Genomic DNA, 18,638 nt, shown 5'->3' with positions numbered 1-18,638 from the left:
CGTGTTCGAGTTAATTAGTCGAGCAGCGATAATGGGCGGCAGGCTGGTACGTTCGCGTTCGCCGATTTTTCCTTCCTTCCTGGAAAACACACCGCGAACGCTCCTCCTTCTCTCGCGCGGCGTTCTATCGGGAATAATAATTCTGGAAATTATTTCCGACGCACGGTGTCCCGGATAATTAATTTCGGGTCCGAACGACGGGTCGATTCGCGATTCGTCACGAAACCGGTCCGATTCCCTGTCGAGCTCTGCTCTCTCCAGAAGCTGCGCGGAGCCAAGAACAATACCGATTAATCCTCCGAGTTTCGATTTATATTTCTCGGTTTATACGGGCGAATCTATAACGGGTTAGGATATATATCGCGGTTGCGACCCGTGCCCCTGTTTCGCGTTAAATTATCGTTACTCTCTGCGCGTCGCCGAGCGTAACGGCGCCGAAATTCGCGCTAGCGTTGCCGATCGCGCTATTCTGACGATTTTTATCCCAGAAACCGGTCGACTCTTCGAATCTTTCGAGGTATTCGCGTTTAGTAAGTTTCTTAACTCATTGACAGTCACGGGTAGACTGTCAAGTACTATACACGGTGTAATTATACTAACAAGATAGGTATAAAACACATTTCTTTTAAATATTTTTTATTACATGCCGAAGTGTTTTCGAATGTAAAGAATCTGTACATTTTTTGGACCCGAATAGGAAATTTTAGCACAGGGTGAAAGGGGTTAATTCGAATACGCGTCATCGACGCGGTGTTCCTTGGGAACGAAGCGTCACGTATGTATGTGCCAGACACGTGATCCTATCGGTTTTGTCTTGCGCGAATGTAAATATCCGCTCCATTGTCGCGCGTTATTATGTTCTTACCATTATCATTTTCGTTCTCGATTTCCACGCGGAGCGAGCGAGCGATCGGCGAGACAAGGAGGAGGAATCGTGATATCACTCGCGTCTCGTGTTCTTCTGGTTTCTCCTTTTAACTCCGCGCTTCTAACTTTAGTGAATGTGGTCATCCGCGTGTCACGAGAGTTACATACTCGTATGTCTCCGCGTTAGACACACGATCTCGCTGGTCTCGTTTTGTACACCTATATCTAATCTATCGTTGCGCAATTCGGTGTTATTATCGATCAAGCGTGACACGAATCTGGTCCCGTGTTCCTCTCGGACACTTCGGCCGCCTCATTTCCATTACAAACGACACTCTACTCGCGACAAAGCTACGCCGATCCCGCTAATTATCCGATAATTACCGGCTCCGTGTATCGATATTATTTACCGAATATCGACGTTGTCGCTGCGACTCGTATCGGGCTGTTTGTCCGAGCGTTTATCGATCTATTTATCGAACTGTTTATCGAGCGAGGTAAACGCGGATGCGAACGGGGTGGAAAGGAGAAAAGACGCGAGGAGATGGGCATCGGGTGAGAGAGACTTTTATTTTTAACTTGTTCCGGTGAAAGAAACGATACTCACGCCGGGAGCATGTGCACGGAGCGGCTGGTGCCAACGGTATGGCACCGTGTGTGCCAGCCTGTCAGCCATTCGGCCGCGAACGCCACTCTACGTTTCTGCTTTTTAAATATACCAACCGAACTCTCTCGGCTTCCCAGTATTACGTCGACGACTGACCACGACGCACGTCTTGCGACTATCGGTACGGAACGTCGTCCCACCACGAAGTGGAGACGATCTGTTGCAACGTTTATCGATTCACCTGCCTACCCGAGGCCCGCGCGCGCTTCTCCGTTTCCACCAGTTTCGATGCTCTTCGTATTAAGTTTCCATCGGCTGGACACGCTCGCGAATTCGTAGGTACGTAACCGTCCGTTTCGTCCGATCAGACTTGGCGCGCGGATCATCTTCGCAGACCTTGGTCGCGTTTCGTCGAGCGCGTAGAGGCCGAGTCGGACGCATTCGACGAATGTACTATAAAGAGTGGCTGCGCGAGGATGAAGGCCCGAGTGTAACAACCGAGTCGAATCCCTCCAACTTCCGCGTTTCTTGATCGGTTCGCACGGCCATTTTATACGCAGCTGCGAAAACACGCGATGACTCGGCCGCGTTTAACGTCTCGTCGGCTCGTAAATCCGCTTGACAGCGGCTAGAGCAGGCTGCCGAAGTTCGCGTACGGAGTAGCGATGATTCGATAACATCGCAGTTTCTGGCAACCCGTTGCGACCGTGGCCACGCACCAAAGACTCGCCGATGACGCGCTCGCGCCGAAGATAAACCGACTTATCGACCACGCGTTCATAAATTTCCCGATCGGTAAGGATTATTGCTCTGGTCCCGCGCCATTTTCCCTCGAATTGCTTGCTACCGGGTAATTAATGCCCGTCAACGGTTCCCTAGTACCTACACGTACACGCGTACACACCGAGCCGTCGAAGCTCGAGAAATCTCCCGGCTAATCGTGGACCAAAATGGCCGGGCGTGGAGAAACGAAGGTTCCGTGTGCAGCAGTGCGAGGGAGAGAGAGGGAGCATTAGACTCCGTATTTTCGCGAACGAGGAACGAAGTAAGAAGCTTAAGCAGATGGAATCTTCTCGAACGATCGAGCGCGTGAAACGCTTCGACACCTCTCCGGAGCAACGAAGTACGACCAAAGTTCGTTTCTTGCGATCCGGAAGCGAGTCGGAAACGGCGATCCCATTAGCTTAATGGGAATCGGCGATTGAAACGCAGTCCGCGAGCAAACTCTCGGCGTTCCCGAGACGAGAAGTCTGGCTCGTTGCTTATCCGGGAAATCGGGGGGATTTTTCAAGGCCGGGACAGGGATCGACGAGCAGCAGCGCGAAGCGAAGATTTTTCCACGACTCGGCGCGCCTCCGGTTAAACAGAGTCCTTTGTTACCTTTGAAAATAACCACGGGCCGTGGCTAAAAGCGTTTCCCGATAAATACTCCGTGGCGTTTCCGTCGGAGAGGACGACGACGACGACGAGGCTGGCAAAGCGGCGCGCGAGGTCGTCGCGACGCGATTCGATCGAGCTAACGAACTAGTCGAGCGCGGCTGTTTAAGCGAATTAACAGGAACGAGTCCAGTTTCGCCTTCTTCTTCTATTTCAGCTGCAGCCGATCCCCTCGTGCTCGCCTACCGTCTCGTCTATTTGTTTCGCTTTGTCCTCTCCGCGTTCGTCGCTCTCTGCTCTCGGCCTCCTCTCCTCCTTTGCCTCCGCTTTCTGCGCTCCGTCCTTCGCTTCGTTCCTCCCACGTATAAGGCAGAATTCGACGCCGGGCTGATGCAACGCGCCTAATCCGGCCGAAATGCACAAGCGGGACCAAGTTCGCGAAGGTCGCAGTTTACGTCGGGGTACCAGCCGGACCGCGTCGAGTCGCTCGAGCATCGTCCCGAGCGCCACTTTCCCACTGTTTTCCCCAGTTTTCCCGAGAGTTCTGTCCTGTCAGAGTCTACGCGGACGATTGGCCGCAGGTGAACGCGGATCGGTGGCGGTCGGAAGGAGAATTAAGGTCGCTGGCGTTGTTGCGCGCAATCGATACGAACGATCGATCGAAGGCGTGACGGAATCGGTTTTCTTTCTGTTCCGGTGTTAGAAGCCTGCCGACCGCCGCGGGACGTTGTTTCGCCGAGTTTCCAGCGACTTTCCGAGAGCCCCGAGTTGAATTGATGCTGAACCTCCTTGGGAATGAGAGGAGCCGGCGCGAGGAAACATCGGTGAACTTGTAATAAGAGGACTTCAGAGGTGAGTCTCCGTCTTTCTCCGACATTTTCTCTTAGGATATTTAAACAGAGGCACTGCTTCTTCGAAAAATCTTTCAATCTCTTCACGTTCGGGACGTTCGTCTTACTGCTTATTCTTGCTACTCTCGCGTCGTAAACAATTTTCGAACCGACTTGATACTGCAATTTTAATACCCGTCGAGCCATTACTGCTCGTCGTTGAAAGCCCATTCCAATTTTACGAGCAATTTTATAATCACATTACAGACGTGTAACTGGTAGAATGATGTAACGAAGATTTATTTGTCGTGGATCGTAATGACAATATGGCGGGTAGGTAATGCATTGGTCGAGGAATAGAATTTCTTATTTTTCCATAGAAAGCAGTGGCCTTGATGTACACGATGACGCGTGCAGATGGGAATTATACAAACGCGTTTGATAATTATGAAAGGTTAAAAGTCGAACTTAAGTAACATCTTTTTTCATTCGAAAGAACATGGCTACTATTCAATACGAGAAATGTCGATATATCACCTCGTGATTAATGCAGTTCACAAAGAAATTGACAGCTGATTTGTCCGGTGAATCAGGAATAGGTATTTCACTGAGCACGTTAACGCGTATAAATACGTTATTCTCGTTGCAAATTCATTTGTCCCGTGACGTACGTGTACGAGACATCGTACGATCAAGGAATTAATTCATATTCTAACTCGTTTCGCAACGTCTTAACTCTTTGGGACACGCTGAGATCAAAAGTGTCTCACCTTTTTGATGCACCGTGGGAAATATTATAATAGCTGCATGCTCGTAGGTTTATATTTCGTTTTATTTAATTGAAGCAATTGGTAAATTCGCTTATGTTGGAAACATTCGACATGGGACACAGTGGAACTATTTCAGTCCCACCCTATAACGACAAATTCAATTAAATTATTATTTTTTTTTAATGATTTTACATTGTGCGATTCCTTTATTAGTAAAAATATACCAATTTCCTTTGATTTAAAACAAAATAAAATTTCTATGCAACATGGGATTATTTTAATATCTGAAATCTCGTGTCGTAAAGAATTAAAAAATGGAATACAGGGAGATGTTGAAAAATTGCTTGTACCTGAGTTGGACCTGATTCGTAGAGAAGTGAGGAAAATGATAACGACGAATGCGAAGTTTCTGATTAAAAATTTAGAAATTACTAGTTCATCCCTGATAGATAGTGTTCAGTGCTTATGGGATATACAATATATACTGAAAATAAGCTTTCAATATTTTTGCTAATTTTTTAATCAATACTGCAATACTTATTATCTGAAATCCCGAGCTGCAAAGAGTTAAACATATTTTCGCTCAACGTCCAATTTTTTTTCCTCGATTTTCCTTTACTCCGCGTCCCGAAGATCGGGCATGATCGAGCACGCGGTTGGATCACGCGTGTTCGAGACACGAAACGAACCCACGGACCTCATTATACTTGCAGATTCGTTCGATTGGTACATGCGAATTCCGAGAGGAAACGCTCGGATATTAGCTATTAGCTGGCGCAGAACGCGCCGATTTGAGGCCACGTGGATTATTCCTGTCGCGCGATTGTCTATCGCGAGACCGAACATGCGCATCCCGTGGAAGAAGCACCCTCGTCACACGGTTTTCCGGATCAGCGGAGCCTCCTCCACCCCCGTCGAGCGAACGTCTCTATCCGCATTAAGGGAACTCGGCGCCGTCGAAAAGGCGAAATATAAGTTTCGGCGCGGCGCCATTAGTCTCAATTTCGACGACGTGGCCGCGTCACGGCGCGGATAATTTAACGCCAGGGGTAAACTCGAGGCTCGTCGATTAGGAAGCGGGAAAGTTTGCCTCGTAGAATCACGACGAATGCGAAGTTCCGCTCGATCGTGCTTCGAAAAACTTACACCTTCGACGCGGATCGAAGGTTGCGCGTGAAAAACGACTAGGAGAAGCGAGGCGACGGACAATCGAGGTTCAAGATCGTCGCCAAACGGGCCTGCGTGTCGAGGGTAAAAATAGTCGTAGGTACAGGCCCGCGAAACAGGCTCTCACCTTGCGTAGTCTTGTTTACCGCTTCGGGAACACGCGCGCGGATCGGGAAACAGGTTTCGAGGAATCGAACTTCCCATGGTGTTCCCGAGACCCTGGCTGTTGGTCCCGCGAGAGAAATGGTTTGGTCTTCGCCAGTGAAGGGATATCGTGGAGGTCCCATGGTGTTCCCGAGACCCTGGCTGTTGGTCCCGCGAGAGAAATGGTTTGGTCTTCGCCAGTAAAGGGATATCGTGGAGGATTAACGCTAGAACTACCAACCCAGTGAAAACGACTGGTCCCAGAATTTTCCTTTTTGCAATCACCGAACACATACACCTGCTTTAAGAATAAAATTGGTACCGACTCGTATTAACCCTTCGCACTCGAGAAACGCCTCTCAGTCATCATTTAAACAGATTCTAAAGACGGATGTTAATTAATATATTAAATTTAAAATTATCCAACGATGCGTGGAATGTCGAAGTAAAATAATTCTAACGTTTGAATTTGCGTACGATTTCTTATTTACCGTCTTAAAAATATCGTCAACTTTATGGCAGAAAGTCTTCGAATTACTATCTTTCTGTAACGAAAAATTCGCCGAGTGCAAAGGGTTTAGAAAGAACTGTGATCAATATATTCACTCGTATTCATCGTGTCGCTGAAATTACTATAATCTGTGCAGGTTATAGTTAGGTACCTATTAAAGATCGGTAGTTCTAGTGTTAAATAAGCGGAGAACACTGTATCGAATTTTGTCAGAGTTTGTGGACCCATGACACACCAGTAGTACCAAGAACCCCTCCACTTTCTAAATCTCTGAAATCTTATCGTGGGGGGTTAATAAACAAAAATATGTCGGATTTCATCGAGGTTTACTATGCACTGGGGGGACTATGCCGAGAAAACCGTATCACTCTTCAGAAAATGATCCAAATCGCACATGGGTCGCCAACAAACTGGCTGCGCGTTTTCCAGCCCTGGTCCACGCGTCCGCGAGTCATGGGGGTGCTCGTAAAGACATCAACCAGCCCCCCATTGATTCTGGACCCTCGACGTCGCTACGAATGCAAAAATGCCTTTCTTTTTCGCCAGTAGGGATACGTTCCTGCACCACTAACCACGATTTTCAGCTACGGGGTCTAGATCGAAACTCCGTGGCGGTGCCCGAGCGCCGCCATTTGCAAGGGTTTCCGTTGGCCGTCGCCGACCTCGGAGCGGATTCGGAGGGGTCTATTAATTTCGCCGACGTCTTAACCGGAATTTGAGAGCGGCGAGAAAGCGGGAATAAAGATTGCAAAGTTCTCGACTTTTCTTCCCCGTCTTAATGGACTTTTTGCCTCGGAACGTGTTCGCGGAGATTAGAGAAATTTGAGACCGTAAAGATTCCCGGTTCTCCGACTCGGTCGTAAAGAAACAGAGTCTCTTTAATACCCATACTCTTCGCGGCCGCTTTTTTCCATCGGGTTCGAGCGGGAAGGCGAACAGCGTGCCCGTCCCCGAAACTTTCCGCGATAATCGCCCATAAAAACGAGAGGCAACGAGCATCTGACGCCATCGGAAAGTCCCTAATGCGCGGACGCCGTTCCCAGCCTCGCCTTCTTCTTTTCTTCGCCCCCCTCGCTTTCCGTTGAATTAGAAGGAGCTGGATAGAAATTAAAGCGTGGGCAAAATAAAACTCGCCGTGTAGAGGTTGAGGGATTTATTTTAGAAATACCCAAGGGGGCGCACGTTTGACAGGGTACTTGTCTTCTCGAATTTTTTGAGTTTTCTTCCACAGGGGGGAAAATTCTCCCGCTACATCTAGGCCCTTTCAAGCCACGCAGTAAATTTCCTAGATTTATTTCAACGCTTGCTTTTCCCCACGCGACGGCTTCGACGACCTACGTTCACCGGCCACGAGTTTCCTTCGCAAAAATCCCTCGATGCGTTTCCAAATTTTCCACCACCCACTACTGTCTCCCCTATCCCCCTTACCCTCCGAGAATTCCATCTCGCGAGCTCGCGTCCTCGCATTCCCGTTTCGTCGCGTGAAAGAGGGAGACGGACTCGAGTTGGCGAAGAATCTGGCCGTCGGATGCTCAAAGATGGCGGCTCTGCGGGCGAGGAACTCGCTGCAGCTCGCTGGAACTCTGTCTGTCCGCTCGCTGCCAGTTTCCAGCCGGGTTTCCACGAATCCTCGCGGACAGAGGCGAATTCTTTTGGCCCCGGTTTCCGCTCGCTTCTTTCGCGATGCCGGTGATTAATCGCCGGTGGTTGACAGGCCCGCGTGTCGCGCTCGTTTAATTCGCGCTAAGTCTCGTCCTCGTGCTTGTCGCAAAATCCCGGCCCGTGGCGTTGCTCGGCCCCTTAATTGGAACACGGACGGAAGAAGTCCTTCTCGCGCTTCTTGTCCCGCTCGTTGAAAGGAACTCGCCGCGCCGGTTCTCGCAGACGGGCTGTGTGAAGGCTTCGAGGTGGATGCTGGCCGGTTGTTTACCGAAAAACACGCTTCCAGGCTGGTGGCAGTTGTGTCCTTCGCTTGGAAAAACACCGACGACGCTTACCGAGACTCGTATCCGGAAGCTTGGCAGGGATGAAGGGCCGCGAAAACACTTTTAACGCGACACTTTTCCGCTGTCTTACCCTCCTGCGCAGAGCTCCTTCGGCTCTCGAAATAATTGGAGGATCCAAGAATCACCCGTTTGGACACACTGTTCGTGGACCATCCTGGATACCGGAGACCTCTCGAGTTTGCTCGAGGGACTATCGTAAACTACCCCTAGCTGTCGCGATTCCGAGGAGAAAGGGTTGAGAAAGGGACGAGAGAGTATCGGGCTCTGGCTGGTAAACATGCTCGACGAAAAACGGATTCTTGTCGAGACTGGAGGGTCAGCCAGCCGGTCAACGAGTCTCGCGTTCGAAATGTAGCGAGCACAAAGCGGAAACAGCGGCGGCCAGTCAGCGGGGGAAGCGTTTACAGGCAAATATTTGCGCTCGTAACGGGATATCGAAATCGCAAGTGGAGCGTACGTGCCGTGACTCGTGGATCGTCTCGTCCACGTGGCGCACAAAGGAAATTACGACGAACTGTTAAATTCTTCCTTCGCCGTGTGGCCACTCCGATCGATCGGCTCCGTTCAGCGCCGAGCGATGGCTCAATCCTCTCGGAATAGCTTTCAACGGCCTTGCGTAAATACGCGAGTCGAAATTGCAAACAGGCGAATAAAAGGGGTACGAAGAAACGTGGTCGTAAAATATATCCAGCCTTCTCGTCGTCCGCGACACACGGCTTGCTAACCGCGAGCGGATCCGCCAACGCGCGCGCGCGTTATCGCGACGAAATGAAATAATTCTCTTTCTCTCTTACACCGATGTTTCGAGTGTTTTTCCCCGCAATCTGCTCATTTCCGTAATTGTCTCGGGGGTCGATCGCAGAGACGCGCAGCAGCTGTACAAACGGCGTGGAACAATCGCCGATTTTTCTGTTGTTCTTGACTCTCGGCGCGCTCGCGCTGCGAAGAGTACACAGCCGCGAACGATAAATAGTTGGTTACGCAAACGGAAATACGGTCAGTTAAAAATAACACCGACTCGTACGGTGAATGAGCGTTGATTTTTAGTACGCACGTGTATGTAAAAACGGAGCGTGATTGATCGGGGAACGCGTCTAAATGTGCGCGAAACCGGTCCGCATTCGACCGGTCCCTTTTTCCCTCGCGAAATTTCTGTCCGAATCCTCTCGTCTCGCTTTCCGTTCATCGAACGGGGGACGGTTAATCTCGCGGGCAAGAATGGACGCGAGTTAAAGGAAAGCTTCGGTCGTGGACGGACTTAGAATACCATTAAGAAGTTTAATTAAGTTGAAGCGGAAACAAATTCCCGGCCGCAAAATGTACGTCTGGTCCGTGGAACGGGCGTGCTATTTTCCATTTCATATCTGCGGCAATTTCGAATTTAACTGGTCGATTTAAACTGCCGACAGAGGCGGGCTTCCAGGATCGAATCGACCTTCGTCTTTCGTCGAACGTATAACTTTGGTCTCGGGGTTATTTATCGTCGATCTAATTGGCGGAGCTGCGGGACTAATTAATGAAGTGCTCGTTGAAAGGCACTCGTCGCGTACGTGGACACCCGAAAATTCCACGTTTCTCCGCTGTAATTTACCCGAAAATTCCGCCCGTCCCTGTTCCAGCCCGCTCGGACACCTCGAGTTATCCTCGCGTTCACTGTGTTTCCACGTTTCCTCGCACGGCCAGGCACTCGAAATTACTTTCGGAACACAAACAGTGCAAGACACACACCGTATTTTCCTCGATTTTAGAAAGCATATCGCGTGCGGACGCGTGAACCCCACGTCCGTGCTACACTCATCTGCTAATTGCGTCGGTATCCCAATTTCCCTGACGATATCGTCTCCTCCTAATTGGATCTCCAAAATTCACCAGCGTTACCGTACTTTTCGCCGGCATTAGCCCGTCGGCCATTGTAATTTATTTAAAACGCAGACCGCGTAAATTCCCTCGAATATATTTGATCGTCTAAATTTTACGCGGCCCTGCAGATATATCCCTGTCCACCCTTTACGCCCTCGCGGAGACAAACGAGACGTTTTACACGGTTGTACGAGCTATATCGTAACTCGCCCGAGACTCAGACACGCGTGTTACCCATCTTCGCCATTGTCGATAACACCTCGTTCTAATTACTCCGATCGGGTCATCCATATCCCGCACGCAGTTCCATCCAACCCTCCGCGGCAGACGCCTTAACTCAGCCACCCCTTTCAAGACACACGTGCCACGTCTCCGGCAGTTTTGCGCGAGACAGAGCTATCCGGGTACCTGGCACAACGATTCATCAACGTGAACAAAGAATGGCGCGAAGATCGCGGTTGGCATTATATCAGAAGAGTTCTTCAATTTCTCCCCCGTTTCTTGGCCACTATGGAGGAATCGGTCGCTCCAACGATCGTAAGATCGAAAGAAAAGAAGATTCCAGCATGGAAGTCGTGTTTCGTCCGAACTTTTGTTTCAGAGGAGGGTAGCGGACCATGTTCACGTCCTTTTACAAACGCAAACTAGTTTAACGAGAATTATGAGACTTTATTAAACCTTTTAGTGCCTATGCGAAGACGACCGGACGAATTTGACGAATTTACTGAGGTCTAGGGAAAAAGCTCATAAAAATGAAGCTAAGAATGATATTTGAAAAATTTGAAATGCAGCGTATTACGGAAGAAAGGGAGAATAATGTAATGCCAATTGTATTTCAATATTTATTGAAAATTGTACGAATAACGTCAGTATAAAACACGATGGAAAGCGTAGAAACAAGTTTCTCTTCTACAAACAATATTTGCAATAATAATGTTGGATATTACAGTGGAAAGTTGGATGTGGTAATAAAATGAATAATTTGGTAGTGAGATAGTAATGTATTCTGGACCATGCACTCTTACAGACTGGAGACGTCGATCATCAAAAAACAAAAGCACAACGTCTCCCGCTTGCCCGACCATAGTCATTCCTGATGTACCAAATAGACACAGATGGCGACGTTGCCATAAATCCTGATTCTTAACAAATAAATATAGGAATAATCATCGTTTGGTCACAGTTTTATATAGGTCACGTAGTATGAAGTATAAGTATTACATTTTCAATCATTTTTAGTAATAAAATAACTAATACTGGTTTTGAGAACAAAAGGATAACTCCATGATGCATACAACAATTTTTAAAATTCTTTTGCAATGAAATTATAACATTTTATAAATTTATTTCGAAATAGAGCTGTCTCGCAATGCGAAGAATAAGGCGCCATCGCATGCGCGATGATATATCATCGTTGGCACTGAAAGGGTTAAATATAATACAAGAGTGTCTGCGTTTGCGGTGCGAGTTTCCATTTGTTTCTGTCCTGTGTTCTCGTGCTTTTATAAATTCGGATGTTCCTCTGATTGGTTAATATGACGTGTAAGTAGTTGGGGGGAGGAGCGGAGATTTTTCCTATTAGCAGCATGTCGATTGGAGGGAGTGTATGGAGGTGGAAGTTTGAAATAATTCGGCAAATTTGTTTACTGGTCTTGGGGAAAGTTAATCTTTTTATTAGGGGTTAGCTCGGATGACTTTGAGGAGACTTAGGTATCTGCAAGTCAGGAAACTGTTGTTCCCTAGGCTCGGGAAGGTCTTTGAGGGTGGATGTAAAAAGGAGCCATATGGAGCTCAGGGTTTTGTTGATGGGGTTGGGGGTGAAGATTCATATGCATAATTGTGCTTATAATTACAAAAGTGGTCTAAGTCACTTACATTTGCTTCTAAAACATTAAAATCTTCGGCCTTTAAATACGTCATAAATTATAAAATTAATTGCGATGAAGCTACAAACTCAATCCAGCGATTCAATTCTTCACTGTTTTGTAGAAAATAAATACATTTTATCGTGATATAAACGAATGCAAAACGAAATAAATACTAAAATCGTTTCTCTTAAGTCGATGACTTGAACCACTTTCATAATTATAGGCACAGTTGTCTGTACGTGTGTTAAAAATTTTCGATATTTTGCTAAGGATTAGCTCGAGCTGTAGGATGTCTGCTCTAATAATGAAGAAGTCGTTGGATGCGGAATCGAGGAAACGAGGGAACAATAGCAACCTTGTGTCCAGACAAAACTGCAATTACACGGTTTACGCGGCACGCGACGCGCGGATTTGATCGCGCGCGTTGCGCAACCGGCTCGCTGCTGTCCTTTGTTCTTTCCTTCCGTTCGCGTGATTGTGGCGTGATTAGTTTCGCACCTGCTCCCGTCTCTGTATTCTCCCACAAACCGTGGCGAAGATTCCGTTTCGCTGCAGAAATCCTACGTTCGTTTCACCGACGAAAGCTTCCAGTTCCAGTCCGCGAGCCCTCAGCGTCCAGGCAGGAAGTACAGCATAGCACCGGAGACAGAGGGGTCTTATCGAAAGATGACCCGAAGCATCTCCGACTACTCTGACAAAGAGAGACGAGGGGAGCTTATTTCGCAGACCGATCATCGCGTCGAGTGGTAAACAATCGTCAGAGGTGCTCGGTAATCAAGCGTTTCGATTGAGATCAAGCCTGGGAATCACCGGCAGCTTGTCTCTGTGTCGCTATAGCATCGATCGGAGGTGGTTTTACGATACGGAAGAGATTCTGATACGAGCGACGGGGACGTGACTGAAAAAAGAACTAGGGACGAGAGGCGTCAGCTGCTGAATGGCGACTGACGAGCGGACGTAACAAGGTTTAACTCCTCTAAAAGCGTATATTTTACAGCTATGTCCAGCGTGTTTGCCAGCACGGAGGCAACATCGAAAAGCGACGTGTCGCGTTACGTGTCTCGTAAAGGATGAGTTATTATTCGTAATTTCGTGGACCGATGAAGAGGCAGCGTCGATAACGCGTGGTGGACGGCGTCCCGTCTCGCGCGTGATTATTAAGGGATGAATCGGAGGTGGTTTTATCCAGAGAATATCACGACGTGACCTGGCCTGTGTGGTGCTATATTCGGGAAAATTTACGCGATAACGTGACAGCTTCGAGAAACTCGCGGATAGCTGCTATTGCTTTAACTACCTCTGTTCAGGTAACGTCTGGTTCCCTCGTTAATCAGGGTGGTCGTCGAGTCGGGAGCATCGCGAGACGCGGATAATTAGGAAATTTTCGGCGAACGATTGGGAAGATCGCGAATGCGAAGAGAGAGAGAGAGAGAGCTGAGCCAGAAGGGAAATCCTTTTTTCTCGTGGCCAGATTTCCCCGCGTATTTCTCTCCGCAACTTTTCGACGCGCGTTAACTCGGCAGTTTAATCTCCGGAAGATTAAACCGTACAACGGAATATTGAGCAACGGTCACGTGCTCGCAGTTAATTGGTTCGAACGTTTTAACGTTTCCTCCGTGCTCGACTTTGCAGAAGAGATTTGATTAATTCCGACCCCGTAGCTGGAATTTGTAACCTTGCCAACAATATCTGTCACGCTGTTCCATTTAAACGTGTCCCGGCCGGCGATTCAATTGATGTAATTTCCCAGTTTTTGTTACCCCTTTGCGTTCGATCCCGCTTCTTTTCGCGTCCAATATCCGCAGCTGGCTGCAGCTATAGCCGGAGATATTGCTCGCTCAAGGACATCGAATCGCTCTTACGAGTGCTTGCAAACGAAATAAACTGCGAGTGAAATAGAAAAGAGCCGGGGGTAAGGAGAAAGATATTAAAAGGTACTTTGGATAATCGTTCGCGAGGTCCCTTCTCCGTCCACCAGACTTGATAGAGAAATAGAGTCGTTTCCGCCGCCATCTTTTCAATGCGCATTTGATAGGTGCCCATGAGAAAATGAATAAACGTAAAATATCGATGGGGTCCCCTCTTACTTGTCTCTTCGGGTTCCTGTAATTCCTACGGTGCTATCTCATGGTATCATCCCCATGGTCATTATGCAGACTATAGGGTAACAGATAGAAGGACCCAAGGAAAATGGTGGGACGTGTTTCGTTCTGAGCACGCTAGTGGACTCGTCAGTAAGGCTTTCTAGCAGGCCATGCCTCATTAGACTGGGATACTTAGATAGCATAGGAACTTCTATTTATGGGAAGTCGAGAATTTGTTCAGAGTTGATAAGGAAATAGAATCGTTTCCGTCACCATCTTTCCAATGCACATTTGATAGATGCCCATGAAAAAATAAAAAAGCGCAAAATATTTGTGCATATAGATTTCCAAATTTCATAGTACGCGTCGAATGATCCATTGTTTCCAATATCGACCACTCTGATCATCGTAATAGAGGTTCTATTTGGAAGAAAGTCCCATGTAAATGATGTTTCGAGGTATTCAAAGCTGAAACGGTCCTTTGTACATTGAAATATTAACACTTTGACTGCCATGTTGGTCATATATGACCGATCACGGTTTCTCCTGTGACACGCCATGGTGGTCATTAATGACTGGAGCGCTTCGATTACTTACAATTGTAAAAATTGAATGAAAATTGGCAGTTAGTCAATTGTCAAGCGTTACCAAGGTACAGATGGTGGTCATCCATGACTGCCAATAAGATAAACGCTCCAGTGGTTAAGAATGTTATCTTATTTCACCAATTTATTATTATTTTACCATTATATGCTTCGAATAATAAAAATAATCCCGTAGCAGTCAAAGGGTTAATAAGAGACCTACGAAGTCGAAGTTTCGTAGACTTTATTTTACATGATGAAACCCTAATAAAGAAGGGGCTATTAAAACGCGATAACCGTAATAAATACTTATCGCGAGAAATTTCTTTGCATTTCTAAATCGCATACATAGAAACGCGCATTATGAAATAAACGCATCGATCATTCGTATAATTAAAATTCTGGTAATCAACGTTTTACCATTTTCGGGAAGACACTCTACGCGTCGACACGGACAGCCATTCGGTCCTCCGGATTAATTACTCTTTACCCTCCCTTATCCCCCTGTCAGGTGGCAAATTTGTCCACCTATCCGACGTAACTTCCGCTCCACGATAGACGGTAAAAACTTCACCTAAATCACGATCCATCGATTCTCTCCGCAAATTACAGTGTGGCACACCGGGCTTCTCGGGCCGGGTCCGATTAGATCTGGCCGCGGGGCCGGCTATTTCACGAGGAACTCGCTAATTTCGGAGTTAATGCCGCGTGCAACGGCCCTCAGCCCATTCGATCCCGCCCGGATCGAGTTCGTGAGTTCCACGCTCACGTGATACCCTTCGCTGAATGTTCGTTCCCAAAGACGATCACTGCGAGGTCCGCAACCGTGCCGCTTATCTTCCACGAGACGGCTTTTAAAGAACGCGAACACGTCATCCGCTGAATCATCCGGTTTATTTTTATCGTACGACGAAAGTTGATAATCGTTCGGGCAAACTGACGCCTGGGATCATATCGTCTTCCCGGTTTAGACGTGTCAGCTCGTTCTCGAGAGAAGAGAGAAGGTTGGTCGATGGACACGGGACGAAGAGAACCCGACGAACAGGGTCCCTTGGCCGATTTTCGACGTCTCGGTAGAGTCAGGACGGCGGGGAATTTCGGTGGATGACTCGTGGGGACGCAATTACCGTGTGATCGTTACGCAAGGAAAGGGGGATCGGTGAAGATTGAACGGGGGTACTCTGCGTTGCGTGAAAGAAGTCATCTGAGAAACTTGTAGGACCGAATCCCCACCAGCCCAACTATTCTAACATCATGGCAGAAGTAGAATAAAACGCTTCCCCTATTGGTAAAACTGATCCCTTCCTATTAACCCGGTCATAGAACACCATGTGACAAAGAAAGCAAAGAGACAAAGTGAGACAAACGCAGAAAATAGATGCAAGAGCGTAGACTCATCCCAAAGCGTAGTAGTGCTTTCAAAACATTCTAAGTTAACACGTTGACTGCCACGCGCATTTTACGTGGTTTGCCCATGACGCCAACATGAATATTTTATTGCGCGATGCATATTATGTCGAAATATTATTTACAACAGATAAGGTGAGTTGTCTAATCGCGTTTAATGTATTTTTCGTGGTGGGGCTGTAGACCATTTTTGCTATTATCAATTGTTTAACACGTTGAGTGCTGCGCCGATTTTGCTATACTTTCCGCTCAGGCGGCAGCGAGTGAACACTTGATACCAAGCGCTCAAGTATACTGAAAAGTATGAGCAGAAGATTACTTTGTTTCACTTTGTCGTTTGGACCGTGAGAATGGCACGGCCAATGTACAAATATACAAATTATAAACAGAAGATAATGAGGTGGGGGATGCCAGAAAGGCAAAAAGGTGATCACCGAGAAACGATCAGTCGAAAAAAGCCACGGAAGTGTAAAGATTTACTTTAGCAGAGGGAATTAAATTTTTACAATATATTAATTGTCATTGATAATTTAACCCATGACAATGCCAGTCTTACGCACCGATGATGATCAAACGAAAAATTCGCTGTCAGTCTCTAGAATCCACACCGTCCAAACGAAAAGTCTACTGTCAATCCCTAGGGAAGTTAGCGATGTATTTAGTGAAATGTTCTGATCACGAAGATTGCATTTCATCGAGCAATTGCGTAGGGAAAAAACGTCACGAATTTAAAAAGAAACCTGAAAGTGTGGGAAATGTAAGGCGATTTTGGAAAGTGTGCTATGAAAATAATTCAAATAAACTAGGAAAAATGAGAGCAAAGAATTGCACTAAAAAAGTGTCGACATATTGTGCCGACTGTTTTGGTTCACCTTTTCTTTGTATAAATAAAATTATTTTTGCATGTTCTGTATGGTATTAATTTCTTCGAACCGTTATAGTGACGATGGTACTATTTAAAAATTGATCAGTATCGATTATTACTCTAATTATGTATTTTTACTAATGGCCGCGTCGCTGGTCACAGGTGACCCCCGTGGTAGTCAACGTGTTAAGAACTTGGAGATAGTAATTTTGGGAGTGTCATAGAAGAGTGGGTATTGCTAACAAGAGTATAGTCGGAGCAAGTAGAATACCCCTCTTGCCCCGCAACCGAACGAAATGGCTTCTTTCTTGCAACGTACAGTAGATCGCTCGGCTTTGATCTCGCGAGATCTCGAATCGGATATACGGAATTAACGAAGAATTACTCAGGTGATATTGGTATTATCTGCTCGTATCTGTTCGGGGATATCTCGCGATGATAATGCGAAACGAAACGTCCTACTTTAATATTCGTTCAGGTGTTCTGAGGGATCTGAAATGCAGATGAACCGACTGCCTTAAAGACGCAAGCCGTCCAAACAACCGGGCCGGAATTAGCACGTTAAACGAAAGCCTGGAAACTTTCGGCCAGAGAATTCCGAATGGACGAGGCCCGTTCAATTAAGAAGCTCCTTCGAGAGATCGAAACGCGTCGATCGAGACGTTAGAATCTCCCGTTCCGGACGATAATTAAGCGGCCATTGTTTCTCACCGGCTAACAACCGGTTTGAGGAGAGGAAAAAATAGCGAACAGAGAACGTGTTTGAATAGCTCGCAGCGAACCGTGTGTCTGTTACATCATCGAAGCGTTTCGCGTCTGAAGTTCAATATTTCTCTCGTTCAAGGCTAAGAAATGGATCATTCTCTCCGCGTAGATCGAACACGATCGGTGTGCTAGTGGATCGAAAAGAGGGGGATAGAAGGGAAATACGATACGCGAGGAACGAAGGAAAATCGACCTCTAAATTGTGGTAAAGATCGGATTAATAAATCAAAAGGGACTTTCGATTCTGATTATATTTTATTATTGTTGTTTTATTCGTAAACCGACCGTAGTCCATTTACATAAAATTTCACGTATAAATGAAAAGCAAACAAATTATACATAATGTTACACCGGAGGGACGTGCTTATAAACGCTTTGTTCAGGGAGAATAGCTTTAATCAATAATCAGCCGTAATTCTGTTTTGAAAGTTTGCAAAGACCATAAAAAGAATAATCCATAAAATAATACGATAAATTGAATTAATTAATCCATATGTAGATCTGGACATATGTATATGAAAACTTGCTCTAGATCTCAATACGCGTTCTGGCACGTAGAAATCAATTTGCGCAGGAAAAGAGGAGCAATCAATGTGATTATTAAATTATTAACTTAAAGATAAAGCTATGGTCAACTACTCTTCTTATTATATTTTATATTTCTTGGCGGTATGAAATTAATGGAGGCCCGAAGTCTTTTATGACGCGTAATGCAGATGGTGGATTAAATATTAAAATTTTTTTTTATAATTATTATGTTTTCAATTTTTAATTTTTTAAAATTAATTTTTATAATTATTAACACGTTGAATGCTATGGGGGTCACCGGTGACCGGCACCCAACTTGGCGATGGCACCACGGGGGCCACTGGTGACCGGCGCGCCCAGATTGATGGAAATATATATAATTTAAACAAATGTCGATA

At 46.6% G+C, this 18,638-nt stretch overlaps 1 protein-coding gene across 1 annotated transcript in view; it reads left to right on the top strand.

Annotated features, from left to right (window-relative positions):
- The first annotated feature begins 1,623 nt into the window (after positions 1–1,623).
- LOC108550969 (putative aminopeptidase W07G4.4) overlaps positions 1,624–18,638 on the top strand; it is a 59,630-nt gene continuing 42,615 nt past the window's right edge. The window contains exon 1 of the mRNA XM_017904944.1: positions 1,624–1,813. The gene's annotated coding sequence lies outside the window, so the exon portion shown is untranslated. The remainder of the gene's footprint in view (positions 1,814–18,638) is intronic.

This window comes from Eufriesea mexicana, unplaced genomic scaffold (genome assembly GCF_001483705.2).
Source record: "Eufriesea mexicana isolate 0111107269 unplaced genomic scaffold, ASM148370v2 scaffold3527, whole genome shotgun sequence".
NCBI lineage: Eukaryota > Metazoa > Arthropoda > Insecta > Hymenoptera > Apidae > Eufriesea > Eufriesea mexicana.
This window is presented reverse-complemented; position numbering and strand designations above follow the sequence as displayed.